Genomic DNA, 14,225 nt, shown 5'->3' on the forward strand with positions numbered 1-14,225 from the left:
TTAAAAAAAGCTAATCATGGAAAGTGCTACCTGATTTGGATTGCAAAACTCTAGGCAACTACTGTATTAGATAGCAGCAAAGAGACAGAGAAAGCTCTGCTCCCATCAAGCAGTTGCCTGGAGTTTTCCAGTTCAGGTCTGGTAACCCTAATTGTGGGACTTTGTTTTTTACTGGCTTAAGAATTTCCCCCACCCCTGAGTTAAAGTGCTGTCTGGCCTTGAGCTGGCAGAAAACTAAATTGGCATGAATGTTGCTTTCCCCATTTCCAGTTTTAATTGTCCTCTGCCCTGGTGTCCTGATTTCATGTGTGCAAGCATACTAAGTAAAGTGATTGGAGCCTCCTCCCCGCCTGAGCATCTCCAGCTGTGAGAAATGATCCAGTAATCATTGCATTAGCGTGTGCCTCTATCTATCTATCTATCTATCTATCTATCTATCTATCTATCTATCTATCTATCTATCTATCTATCTTCTTTATCATCTGTCAAATGAAGACTGACTTATTAAGAATGAAAAAGAAATGATGAAAGCATACATGCCCTTCCTTCCAAACTATGCATTTTACTCCAGATCCTGCTCCTATTAAAGTGGTTTATAATCCTGGCTTGTCTAGATGAGAGCAAGATCCCCCTTCCCTTTTGGGTGCAGTTGAACCAGACCTGTAGAATCAAATCAACCTGCAAAGCCATTTCCCCATTCCTTCTGAGTCCGTTGCTTAATGCAAAGGAGCAAGCTCTGTGCAGGCTAAATGACTCACTAATGTCATATGGAAGTATAGAGAAGGTGGCATGAGGAACTGCTGGGTACCAAAGTTTTGTGTAGCTTCAGACTTGCTACAGACTGCTAGATCCTATGCTTTCTGTCCAAGCATGAATCCACAGCTCCGCAGAGTCTGTTGAAAGTGGCATGGCAGGGCCCTCTCCCTCGCTCCCTTCTTGGCTTTTATTCTGCTCTGACTGACCATAATGGAGAAAAGGATGTTTTCTGTTGCTGCTTCAACAAAGCCCTCTTCAAATAAGCCCTCGATAAATAAATAACAAATAAACAAAGCCCTCTTCAAATAAGCCTCTGCATAAGGATAAGGATGAAAATCTCAGGGCATTTTAGAAATGAGGAAGTCAAAAGGGGGAGGGAGAAAAGGTCCATCCTCATGTCCCACCTAATCATAGCATGAACATACCCCTGTAATTGGTTTTTTTTTTCTGCAGCATTCTGATGCCATTGCTTCTGTCTCATCCTCAATTCATTGCTGATGCAGTGACAGCAATGAGTTGTCATTATCTCTTCTTTTAAAGTAGTGTTTTCCCTCTTCTCCCAAAACGGTTTTGGCCATGGATATGATTTAGCAGGCTTCGCTAATGATATGGTTGTGGATGCAGTCAGGGCTTAGTACCCATCCAGCTCCCCTTGGCTACATATCCCCTCCTCTCCAGTCACAAGGAACTTCACTCTATGGACATGTTAGCTTGGGCTGCAGGAACGACCAATCAGCTGGCTTCCGCAGAGGTATCTACCCATGTAATGCCTGGCTGGCTCTTTTCGGAGCAATTTTCAAGTCTTCTTTGGGCTTCTTAAAAACACAGGTTTGCTGCTGGACCTGGTTTTTGCACAAAAGTTGATTCACACCAGGAAAGTCAGCCAAGTTCCAGACTGTCAGAGGGGCAGTAGGAGTTTGTGGCAGAAAGGCCTGAGCTGGACGGAGAGGAACAGGCACCGCCACATCAGCCTGAATCGCCCAATCAGCAGGTCTCTGTTGATATCCACTTCGCTCTCTCCCATCCGCCTCCCCACCAAAGGAAAAACATTCACTATCAAGTGCACATTTAAAAGTGATAAATATTTTAGAAGAGCCCAAAAAAAGAGTTATTGCCTGCAGTAACTGACAATATTAGTAGATGAAACATGAACAGTGTGATTCATATTTTTAATTTAGTTTACAGCCTGGCAAAGCAAAATAGACATATGTTTGATATTAATGCTGCACTCAAATTGTAAAAGAAAAATGGATTTGATATCAACAATTGTCTACTTCATAGTTTTTGGCATGTCATGTTATTGAAAATATTTTATGCCAAATAAGTAATTTATTCACAAAGGTGATTAACAAAATTGAAAGATGTGCATCATAACTAATAAAGCTTCAACCATAGCTTTAAAAACATATGTTGATGATTTTATGTGTGTGTGTGTGTGTGCGTGTGTGTGTGTGCAGTGTGTGAAGTTGGTTCAGCAACTGAACAATAACTGTTGATCCGATAGAACTTTCTTCTGCAATGCCTGAGAACATATTCAGGAGTTTCACTGACATTTTAAAATTGTACCATTTTGATGAGCAATGTTTGTCAAAAAATCTGATAGCATTTTATTCTGAATGCACCAGCACAATGCTGGGCAGAAAATCAGCTGTTTCACAAAAGCTCATTGAAATTTTCCAGAGATCATTATATGGTACTGCTTAAGCCATCACTTGCAATTCACTCTGGATGACGCTATCAACAAAGGAAAAAGAAGTAAAGTACTTCAGGTTATTTTTGGAGACAATAGACTCTATTGTCTAAATAAAAATTAAGCAGAATTCCAGGAAATTGCAGAAGATTTAGAAACTGAAATTAAATTTGAATGTGTTCTATGCTCATGTAGCAAACATGTAGTATAACAGCAGCACTTGCTCTCTGGAGAACATATTTCTGTTCTATATGTATATTATGATAATTAAGAAAGATATTCTGGAGGAGCTTAAGTGATTTAATTCTAGTGATTTATTCTTAAAAAGAGATTTCCATGCATTCAAATACAATAAATCTTAAGAACTTACAAACAGCTGAAAAGTTTATATGACACACTATTAGAGCAATGTTGGCTGTTAAGGAAAATGTTGGTCAACACAAAGTGGAATACAATTCAAAATTAGCAGTTCAAAGAAAGCACCATCTTTTCGAAGGGAAAAAGAAAAACTAACACACTATGTAATTGGCAATTTAATAACTTAATTTGGATTTTAATGGATGAAATAAAAAGAAAATGTATTTTTAGGACATCTCCCTCTGCCTTGTGGACATGACAGAGACTCTGTTCAGCTTCCCTGTTTACATAATCCCATCATTCCTAAGGCAACTATTCCCTTCCCAGAAGTCCCTCCTAATCCTTTCCTTGCCCTAGCAAAAGAAGTATGACTCACCTTAGCAAAGACAAAATGACATTGACTAGAGGCAGCAGAGATCCAGCCCCATGCAATTGTGTAAGGTAGAGGTTCCCAAACTTTCTTGCCAACAGTCCCATCTATTAAGCAGTAAATTATCCCACAGCACCCCTGTGAGACTTCTGCAGTGCCTTGGGGTGCTGCCGCATACAGTTTGGGAACAACAGGTTCTTAAGAGGCAATTAAGAGCACATGCCTAATCTCATCAGTGTTCCTCCTCTCCTTAACAAGAGACAGTGGCTACTTCCAGCACTGCTGCTGGTTTTCCATAACAATAAAACAGTTCTCTTTACACAATCAAACTTATCCAGTTTCCCCTATATCAGGGTTTCCCAAACCCTGAGGTGTTCCTTGGGGAGGTACAGACAGACCAGGGGAGATATGAAGAATCTTTTAGTTACGTTGTTACAATAAATCCACATTTCATTGTATTGCTTCCATTGTTCATTTGTGTTCATTGTGGTGTTTGGATTTTGAGGGGAGGTGCATCCATTAAGATTACACTAAAGGGAGGTGTGATGGGGAAAAGTTTAGGAACCTCTGTCCTATTTGGTCCCAAGATACTGACAGAAATCAGAGCCATAGAATTTCCCACTCTACTATTCAAATTCTTATAAAAGATCTTATCTTTCTATTGTTCTTGTTCCTCTTCCTTTATAATCTGGAACCCAACAATCATTGTCTCAATAAAGTGTGGCCTTCCTCTGCAGAGTTGTGTTCCATTTTTCACCTTCCATGAACACCTTATCAACAAATCATTTTATTTTTAAACTAAGAAACAATGACCAGGAAAACTGCAGTGTTAATCAGTAATAAGAATAGCTTATAAAAGGATATACTTGCCCATGGTTTTAAACCTACTTTAAACCTTTCTGATGTACAATTATCAGAAAGGTTTAAAGTAGATTAGAGATTGTATGGTTTTGAATAACTACATTTATTCCTGACTAGAAACCCCTTATAGACTTTTTGCATGAAACAGAAAAAAATGATTTGTGGTTTTGATGTTTAGAAAAAAACCTAAATAATAGAAAAAGAGAGAGCTTTTCTTTTTGTAACCATGGAGCAAGAGACAATTTTGTAACCATACTTGTATTTGCTTCAAAGAAAATCAGAAGCTTCTTCTATTACTTTTTATCTTTTCTTTTTGCAGTTTTGTCTTTCTTTTTTCTCTCTTTTCCTTTCTTCTTTCTTTACTTTATAGTAGTTTTTGTTAGTTTTTATCTTCTTTTTAAAATCTTAAATAAAATTTGTAAATATAAAAAGCAATAAGCATAGCTTTTAGTTCTTCTTAGTTTGTTGGGTCTAACTGTAGAAATATGAAAAGATTCATATTTTGGATATGGGTAAAGAAGCATATCTTAAGTTGTCATATGAAACTGGACAACCTGGTTACCATCATTACTCCCCTTCTGTAATCAGAGCATTATTGACCCCATTACTGCATATTGTTTAAATTGGGTTACATTTGAATGGCAGCTTCAGATACTACAGTTTTGCTGCTTTTAAAATGGAGTCTGGCTGACCTATAAGGGGTGTCAATCATTCTGATTTGAAAACCATGTGATAACAGCATTCTCTTCTCTAAAAATAAAGGATTGTGAAATAGAAGTTTTTGATACATGTATTCTCAAAATCACGGTGTTATTCCTATGCAAAAAATATATGACAAAATAAACACATTAGTTTTTAATTTATACTCTCATAGAGCCATGTTTCTCTATACACTGTCAAAACCATCAGTAAAAAATAACTCTCTGCAACCAACCGTTTCTTGAATTCTGTAGTGGATGTAGAAAAAGACAGACTTATGAGACTAGCTGAGAAAATGGAGAGAGGAAAAAAAGCAGACCAGGAAAAAGTTTTACTCTTGTTTTTTCTGATTAGCCTTTTTTCTCCTGCTCCATTTTCTCAGCTAGACTCATAAGTTTGTCTCCTTCTAAGCCCACTATAAGCTTCAAAAAATTCTCCAGGAACTAAAATGTGTTCCTTCCTACAGAAATAGAGTTGTTCACTTACAACTACTAGTCTGTATCAGACCCTGATATGCACACACACACACACTTTTCTTTATCTTGCTAGGAATGCAATTACATGTTTAGGATCATATCTCACTGTAATTATGTACGGTAATCTCTCTGTAGCACCACTCTCAGAACTGCAGTAGTTTCTTGCTTTTTGGACTTATTATTTTTGCTATCTATGTGATTTATTTCCCTTCTGAAATGTTTCTGAATGTTTCAGGCTGCTGGGGGATAGAAGAAGAAGAAGGAAGAGGAGGAGGAGGAGGAGGAAGCAGCAGAGGTGGTGGCGATAGTAGCAGTGGCTGTCGCCTCTATGTTCTCTGCTCAGAACACATCTGGAAAAGCAAATGGATGCCTATGTCACTGTCTCTTTTTCAATTGGCTGGAATGGAGAACTTACCCAGAAATTAACATGCTTGAATTTTGGATCAACTCCTAAATAACCTGAGATAGACTTTATAACTTATCCATGAGAACCTATGGGGAAGCACAACCTTGGTATGATGAACATGCTGGAGACCTCACCTTTGCACCAGAGATCAAGTATTAGTCCTTAGAGAAGCAAATTCCAGACTGCTTGAGAAGGGCCATATCAAAAGGTGGCATTTCCAGAAGCCTGATTTAAACCCTGATCTTCCACATGAACTCTCTTAAGCTGTACTACACATGAGCAGGTTTTTAAGGACTGAAGCTGGCAAGGCAATAACTAATAATTCTCTGGCCAGACAAAATAGTTAGTTAGGTAAATATGGAACAGATATATTTGATTCTCAAGACTGGGAAAAGAACAGCAAAAAATAAATATATTTTTCTGCCCTAAAGTCCTAGAAGAACTGGAACCAATAAGGTCAGTTTTGCACAGAAAATATGGTTAGTTGCATAAAAGATCCTTTATTTCTTTTCAGTGTTGCTTTGTTCACTTTTAAGTAGCATTATATCTGCTTCCATTCTAGCTCTTTGTTTAGACCATTTATTTACAGGTATGATTTGTAGCTTGATATTCAGATCTCACTTACAAGTAACCTGGCATAGCTAAACTATTTTCTCAATCTCAGATTTTTATTTTATTCCCTTTATTAAAATCTTCTCTTGTTTCTTATTCCAGTATGAACTTTTGTCCTTAACCCCATGCATTCCAAAACACTTTTGGCTTGGTAACCGTGGTTAAATAGGAAAAAAAATACTGGACCCATTTACTTAGAAGCTTATTCCTGAGAAGGGGGACTTCCAGTTCTCTTCCATTTAGATTCAGGTAAGTGGGTACATGTCCTTATTCAAGAATATCTTGTTGCAGTCTAACTACATCTCAGGTAGAACTCTTTCAGCTGAGGTCATAGCTGCATCCAGAACTTAGAAGTAGTGTGAGTGTGGAGATCCAAGATGATATTTGGTAGGCTTGTGCTGATGCTTGCCTGGGGCACACACAACCAGCATTCCCTCCCCGCTACAAAATATAATGACACATCAAATCACCATTATTTATTTTGCAGTATTTATATGCTGTGCCACTCGAATACATGCACAAAATGCTGTACAGTACATTCTGTATTCAGCTTTTTCCAGATTGTACTTTTTTTCTGCTAGGAGAAGAATTGTGGAGTCCTTGGGGTTCTCTGAGCTTGGTTCTTTTCTTGCAGACGTTTTGTTACCCGTCTAGTCAGGTAACAAAACATCTGCAAGAAAACAACCAAGCTCAGAGAACCCCAAGGACTCCACAGTTCAACCCTGAGCTACATATATTCTCTTCTATTGGTAGTAGAAGAATATTGTGAATTAACTAGACATTCAGGTAGATCATCCACTTATTTGGAGGAAAATCTGTATATGATTCAGGCAAGTGAATATTTCGATCCTGATTGTGATGTGTAATGTCACTGGGATGGAGATCTATGTAGCTGTTTGTACCTGAGATTATAAATGCTTGCAAAGCGAAGTGGTCCAGCTTGTCAACAGCAGCTGTAATGACAATTATGAGGATGAGGAATCTAATCGTTGTTGGATAAGCAGTACCTACCTCAGCATATTTTTTTTGCCCAGCACATTTTTGGACAACTTTTATAGTTTCTGTCACTCAACCATCAGACATATACTTATTCACTGATTTTCTATTCTTGGTAAAGTGGTATATTAAGTATCCTACAGACAGCAAGGGCTATTAATGAGATTATTCATTCTCTCAGTCATTCTCTTCCTCTTTTGTATTAATGAACAAGCTTAACAACTATAAAATAAGTTTGTCCTTAGTTTGCAACTGGTTGAGTAAAACCAAGTTTAAATACTGAACTGCAGGTAATGACATCTTTAAAGGAGGAGCCAGACTTAAACGCTGAACTGCAAACAATTAAATCTTTACTACTTGCAAGATTCTGTAGGGTAGGTTTCTGCAAAATAGCCACTACCTGTCCCAAGCACATCCCATTAGAGATGCTATTATGATACAGGCATCCATAATTGCATTTCCAATATCTTCTCTGAAACTTAGAATAATTTAACAATTTGATTTATATGAGTAGGGTCTAGGGACAAATAAAATTAGCTTTGTTTTTAGGCATGTATTGTTAATGTATTTTGATTCCATAGTCCCATCTGCACTGAATATCTGTCTTAGTAAACTGTAGGACAATTTTCCCAGGAGTGTGTTTGAACTGGAGACCAGGACACATTGCACTGGAGCACAAATTGGTTTGTTGACTGCACTGGAGGCCTGTCAAGACTGGTCTAAAGAAGGGAGGGATTACAGTTATGCAAATTAGAGTCTATGTGTGATTAGATACAGTAGCAACGTATTTGATTGGGTCTAAACAATGGCAAGTATTTGATTGGATATTATGTGCCTAGTGAGGTCGGTGAACAAATAGGGGTAACCATGAGGTAATGAGGCAGGACTGCAAAAAGAATGGGATTTTGAAAGACAAAGAGACAGTATTTCATGAACCTAGTTCTGGGAAAGTGCATTTGGGTTCAGTGTTTTTAGCTTGACACCCAAACCTCTCCTTCATGAGACTTGCTATCTTAAAGACATGCTACTTCACTGTAGTTCTACAGATACAGTATTGCATCAATTCTGCCATAACAGTTGTAATGAAGTGGGGCCTCCAACCATACCAATTCTTTTGGGTCTGGACAGCATAGGTTATTAAACAGATGTATGTTTTCAGGAAGTCAAAAATGAAATGATAATAATCATTACAAGAATTTATTAAAGAATATTGGAGGTCAATAGCATGCAGAGTAATCACTTAATGTTCAGTTCCTACAATCACCAGTCGATCCCGTAGCACAGAAAGCTTAAACAGGTAACAGCCTAAAGAAATTCCTAAGTAGTTAGGATCTCAAGGCTAATAATGAGATTTAACATTAACACATACTAATAACAGTCCACCAATCAATGCATTCAAGCCAGCTGCAAGAAGAGTATAAAAAGGCAAGCAGAGAAAGGAGGAGCTAGTGGGGTATCAAGGTCCTTTTACAGCCTAAAACAGTGTTTCTCAACCTTGGCCACTTTAAGCTGTGTGGACTTCAACTCCCAGAATTCCTCAGCCAGCTTGGCTGGGGAGTTCTGGGAGTTGAAGTCCACACAGCTTAAAGTGGCCAAGGTTGAGAAACACTGGCCTAGAAGAATTCAGTAAAGATCAGATTAAGGAGCTTTAAAGCTGTAGCATTACACAGACACATGTGCTAAGGGAAACATTTTTGAACAGGAACAGCTTAGCTGGGGAATAGCAAAATGAAAAGTTATTTTCTTGGGAGAAAAAGATTCCTGGATTGAGGAAAGAGAGGGAAAGAAACACCTTTACCTGCACAGCTATCTTGGGCATGATGAAAGCTGGCTTACCTTCTTGGGATAAAGAAAAGAAAAAGTGAAAAGGAAAGTTGCTTCATTTCTTCTTTCCCTCTGACTAGCTGGACCAGTGACAGCATTTTTATCTCTTCCTTGGGGAATATTACACATACATTTACATACGTACATATATACATATTTACTTCAGAATGTTAGATCATTAAGTTGTTAAATAGAAGAAAAGAAAACATCTACTTTGTCCTTCCCCTTGGACATGGGGAAGGATAAGAATGAGACTGATGATCAGTGAGATGCAGGGTTCCCTAAGAATGAATGAATGAATGAATGAATGAATGAATGAATGAATGAATGAATGAATTTAAAGTTTGGCAACATCAGCAGGATCTGATGAACCCTACCATTACAAATCAGTCCAATGTCTTAAACTACCATTTACATTCAATACTGGAAAAATAAAAACAAGTATATAAGCTATCTATAACATAGATATATAATCTAGCCTTCCCTTTTTGCTTACAAAGAAAGGGTCAAATTAGCACAGATCTTACTTGATAACTATTTCCACCAGTCTTGCTGTTCTACCTGTAATTTTACAAGGGTTAATTAGAGAAGTGGACATGTCCATTTTTTTCCCTAAAAAGATAATGATGAGGGTCATGAGGGAATTTCAACTTACTTTATCAGACGGGAGGCCATTTTTTTAAAATTTCACACTTCAGGGTATTTTCTTTTGCAGTTCAGTTCATAGAGCAGGACTGTGTCAAATGATGGCTCCTATCAATGTTGCTGAGACAGTGGGGAATCATTCCTTATTTGTCTTCCTGAGCTCTTTAGAAGAAGGGCAGGGTAAACAACTGATTATTAATAACTCTTATTATTAATGCAGGCAAGGTAAACTCTTCTGACTGACTGAGAAGTAATCTAGGGGAATCAGGTAAAGATGGCTGGTTAAGTAAGGGGTCTCTTTTTAGAGAGAAAAGAATTGTAAGAGGAATATAAACATCCTCTGGGAGAATAGATATTAGAATTCAGAATTTAAAGAAGTGAAAAGTGTTTGAGAAGTCTTAAGAAAGACCAAAACAGAAAAGGGAGTTCACCCCAGCATCCCTGAGTTACTAAACAATTGATCTCATCATGGAAGGAAAATTTTGAATGGTTAGCTTGAGTATCCCAGGAATAAAGATGAATTATATTAATACTGTACAGAAACTGAGAGTTGTTGAAATTGCACTATAAGAAACCTAGACTTCTGAGAAAGACTATAACCACATCCTTAAATATCTCTTTCTGAAAGAAATTATTTTATTATTCTTCATTTCTTTTAACTTTCATAAATTGGTGGGGGGAGTATTAAAGGAGTCTGTTTAATGAGCTCTCACCTATTATTGCTCTTGCTGCCAGAAAAAATAACATCATTTAGAATGAAGCAATTTCCTAATGAGAAAAGTTATACTTCGTCTTTGATCATGAAAGATGGCAAAAGTAAGGAAACAGTTCTGGAGGAAAAGATTTCCTCGAAAGAGAAAATAAAATCTGAGCCCTGGACAGAGATGGGGAGGCCTGGAAAAAAGCCGGAAAAATTGGGGAAAAAGCAGGGTTTTTTCCGTTTTTTTTCCAAAGCTGTTTTTTTCCGGAAAATTTTTTTTAAAAAGTGTGTGGAATATGTTCTTTTCCAGTGATAAATAATATATCTATGACATGGTATTCAAACTATATAACATGAAGACCTTAATGAAAGATTTCTGAGACTTTTTGTAAAGTCTTAAATTATTGCAAGTTCTCTCAGCTGAAGACAAGCAAATCCTGGAATAGAATTCAAGTAACACTGTACTTCTCAATGCAGTTCTCAAACAGGAGAAATATGCATGTGTGCCACTAGGGGGCACTGCAGGGAAAAGCCTCCAGTTTAGTTTACTTGTGTACCTTGGACCTCCTACAGTTGAGTAATTGTTGGTATACAGGAGATGATAGTTTCTGTCCTCCTCTCAGGCCTTAACTGACAGGTAAGAGTAAATTTGTCTGGCAAATTAGTTTCACTTTTGTAACCCTTAAATGATTCCTATTAATGTTCTCCACCATCACAGCATAATGTTTACCTATAGTCTGGTCAGTAAATTGGTTTTTCTTTTCCTCCTCTCAGTAAAATGGTGAGACCAACATCTAGAGTTTGGAAACATTTCCACAGTGCAATTTCTGCTGAGAGCAAAGCTGCAATTTGCAAATATTGTGAGAAGAAATATTCTTTTCCAAATGCTACAAGGATGACAAAACACATTCTTGCATGCCAGAGGTGACCTAAAGACATTAAAAAATACTTTATGGAATTAAATGATGAGGACCAGAATGAAAGTGCAAGTAGCTTTTCCTTCCAGAGTTCTAATTCCAGACACACTATTTCTGCTGCTTCTGGGTCATTACAAAGTGTTTCTTCACCAGCATCATCTTCAAGTAAAGAAGTGTTGCAAACCACTGCCTCACAAAAATGCACCATACCTTCATTTATAGATAAAATGACACCTGAAAATCAGGAGAAAATTGATCATGCCCTTGCAAGAGCAATATATGCTTCTGGATCAGCATTGTCAATAACTGAAAATGCATATTGGCAGGAAGCTTTTAAATTATTACGACCATCATATCATTTGCCAAGCAGACATTCCTTGAGCAAGCCTCTTTTGGAGTCAGACTATTGAGCGTGTGATGGAATCTGTAGAAGGAAAAATCAGTGAAGCACTATGTCTTGCAGTACTTACAGATGGATGGACAAATGTTCGGGGAGAAGGAATCATCAACTTTGTGATAACAACACCTCAACCAGTCTTTTATAGAACCATTGAAACTGGAGAGAACAGACATACTGCAGAGTATATCAGCAGTGAAATATGTGCAGTTTTAGAGAAAATTGAGAGTGGTAAAGTATTTGCTTTGCTGACTGACAATGCAAGTAACATGAAAGCTGCATGGGAAATCATAATGGACAAGTATCCACGTATTACTGCAATAGGATTTGCATCTCATGGACTAAACTTACTTCTTAGTGACTTCATGAAACTGGACACCCTTCAAAGGATTTATAGAAGAACTAAAGAAGTTATCAAATATGTAAAAGCTACTCATGCTGTCACCACAGTCTTCAAGAAGAAGCAAGAAGAAAAAAATGCACAGAATAAAATAGTGACACTGAAGCTCTGTAGTAAAACATGCTGGGGTGGAGTGGCGATCTCCTTTGAAAGTTTACTAAAAAACAAAGGAGCTCTTCAAGCAACAGTAATAATTGAGGATCTTAAAATTCCCAGAAATATAAGGAACACTGTGCTTGATGAGGACGTGTTATGAGTTCAGCTGCAGAACTTCCTACAGATTTTAACACCAATTTTTTCAGCAAGCCGTTCATCTGAATCAGACACTGCACTTTTGTCAGAAATTCCTAACCACATGGCTATGATAAAAACATCTATTTTTGAAAACCTAAGTGCATCTCTACTTACAACTGCTGAAAAAAGTAAAGGGAAAGATTTTATTAAGAAACGGGAAGAATTTTGTTGCCATCCAATACATGCTGCTGCAAATCTACTGGATCCAAGATTCAAAGGCAGTGGTGTGAGTGATGAGAACACAGCTGCTGCATTTGACTGGATTACGAAACAAGCTGCGCACTTAGGACCTGATGTTGGAAAAGTACTTTCAGATGTTGCAGAATATAGAACATCTTCAGGGATTTGGGCCAGGAATACATTCTGGGATTCTGCAAAACATATCCCTCCTGCAACATGGTGGCAAGGTCTCTGCACCACACAGCCTCTGACACCTCTTGCATCTCGCTTACTGCAGATTCCTGCATCTTCTGCTGCATGTGAAAGAATCTGGTCTATGTTTGGTAATATTCATACCAAATCAAGAAACAAACTGACCTGTGAAAGGGTAGAAAAGCTTGTTTCAATCTGTGTAAACCTAAAGTTTTTAGAAGTCCATGAGAAAAATGACAGGAGGGGGACGAAGAAGAAGAAGAAACGGAAAATGATAGCAGTAGTTCAGAAAATGAGATAGAATAAACTGCATGTATATGTTGTGTCTTCGGTTTCTTTTTTTTTAAAGCACCACTCAAAGGATAGATCTTCTATGGAGCTTAAATATTGAGGTGGACCTTAACTTTATGTGCTGTTGGTGCTAAGGGGCAAAACTGATTATTTTTTATGTTGATGGTTTCTTGCTTTTTTTGTTGCTTTTGAGGGAAAGGGGGGTGGTTACCTGTTTTATTGCAAGCATAATACTTTTATATACACTGCATTTCACGCAATTTGTAAAACTACCCCACACTGAACTTGTTTTCAATTTTTTCGAAATTTCAATTTTTTCCGGAAAAGAACAGGGGAAAAAAACGTTTTTTCTCATGGCTTCAAAATTTCTGGAAATTTTACATCTCTAGCCCTGGATCACTGTTAGTTCTATAAGGGATTTACCATCAGGGTTTTTAATTATATGGGAAATTTGCATGAATGAAAAATTCCCCACCATAAGTATTCATCTGGGACTCATAAGAAGGAACACACTACACTGAGGGCAGAATCCCACAGTTTCTTTGTATTAATGAGGCTGTTTCACAATAGCAAATTATTTGAATTATTTGGGAAATCTTTTTTAGGACATTGTGGGGTCAAGTTTTATACTCTTCTATATTCCTACTGGTTAAGCTTCAAATGAGTTTTCTGTGGCTTTGGTACCTGTACAGAACCTAGGAGCTTTTCGATTTGTTATTAAAAGAAAAATAGCTCTCTTCCCTCCAGTGGTTCATTCCTGGCGACAGTTTTTTATGTTTTAAATAAGCTACTACTCAGCATAGGAAAGAAAAGTGACTAATATGAACAATAAATAACCATGCTACATTTATTTTAAACTGATCATTTTTTTATCAAGAAACTTAATAATGCTTGAAAGTTCAATATACCTTAAACCACATAATTAAAAGATCATTTCATTATCCCATTCTGAAATAGAGAATAGGGCTGCTTAGCAGTGTTAAACGAGGGAAACTTTCATAAAGTGCATAGTTAGCATTTATCTCATTCTATGCAGCTTTTAAAAATAAATCAATCACTACTTCTACATTAAAAAAAATTAAAACATCTTAATTATTTTACAGTATTATGCTGCTGTGATTGTCATCGGCTACACCTTTGTAATCATATGGCCAGCTTTTCT

The 14,225-nt window shown here is 37.3% G+C and overlaps 1 long non-coding RNA gene across 6 annotated transcripts in view; it reads right to left on the minus strand.

The window, feature by feature from the left end:
* Nucleotides 1–2,587: 2,587 nt before the first annotated feature.
* LOC112542415 (uncharacterized) overlaps nucleotides 2,588–14,225 on the minus strand; it is an 81,104-nt gene continuing 69,466 nt past the window's right edge. For 3 of the 6 annotated variants that reach the window (XR_015797751.1, XR_015797752.1, XR_015797748.1), the window contains one exon: nucleotides 2,588–7,180. This is a non-coding gene — a long non-coding RNA (uncharacterized LOC112542415). Of the gene's footprint in view, nucleotides 7,181–9,021; nucleotides 9,063–14,225 lie in introns of all 6 variants that reach the window. The other 3 variants (XR_015797753.1, XR_015797750.1, XR_015797749.1) reach the window with 3 other exon arrangements.

Source organism: Python bivittatus, unplaced genomic scaffold (assembly GCF_059951505.1).
Source record: "Python bivittatus isolate LINGU-HERP-01145 unplaced genomic scaffold, Pbiv_v1 ctg000610_np1212, whole genome shotgun sequence".
Lineage (NCBI taxonomy): Eukaryota > Metazoa > Chordata > Lepidosauria > Squamata > Pythonidae > Python > Python bivittatus.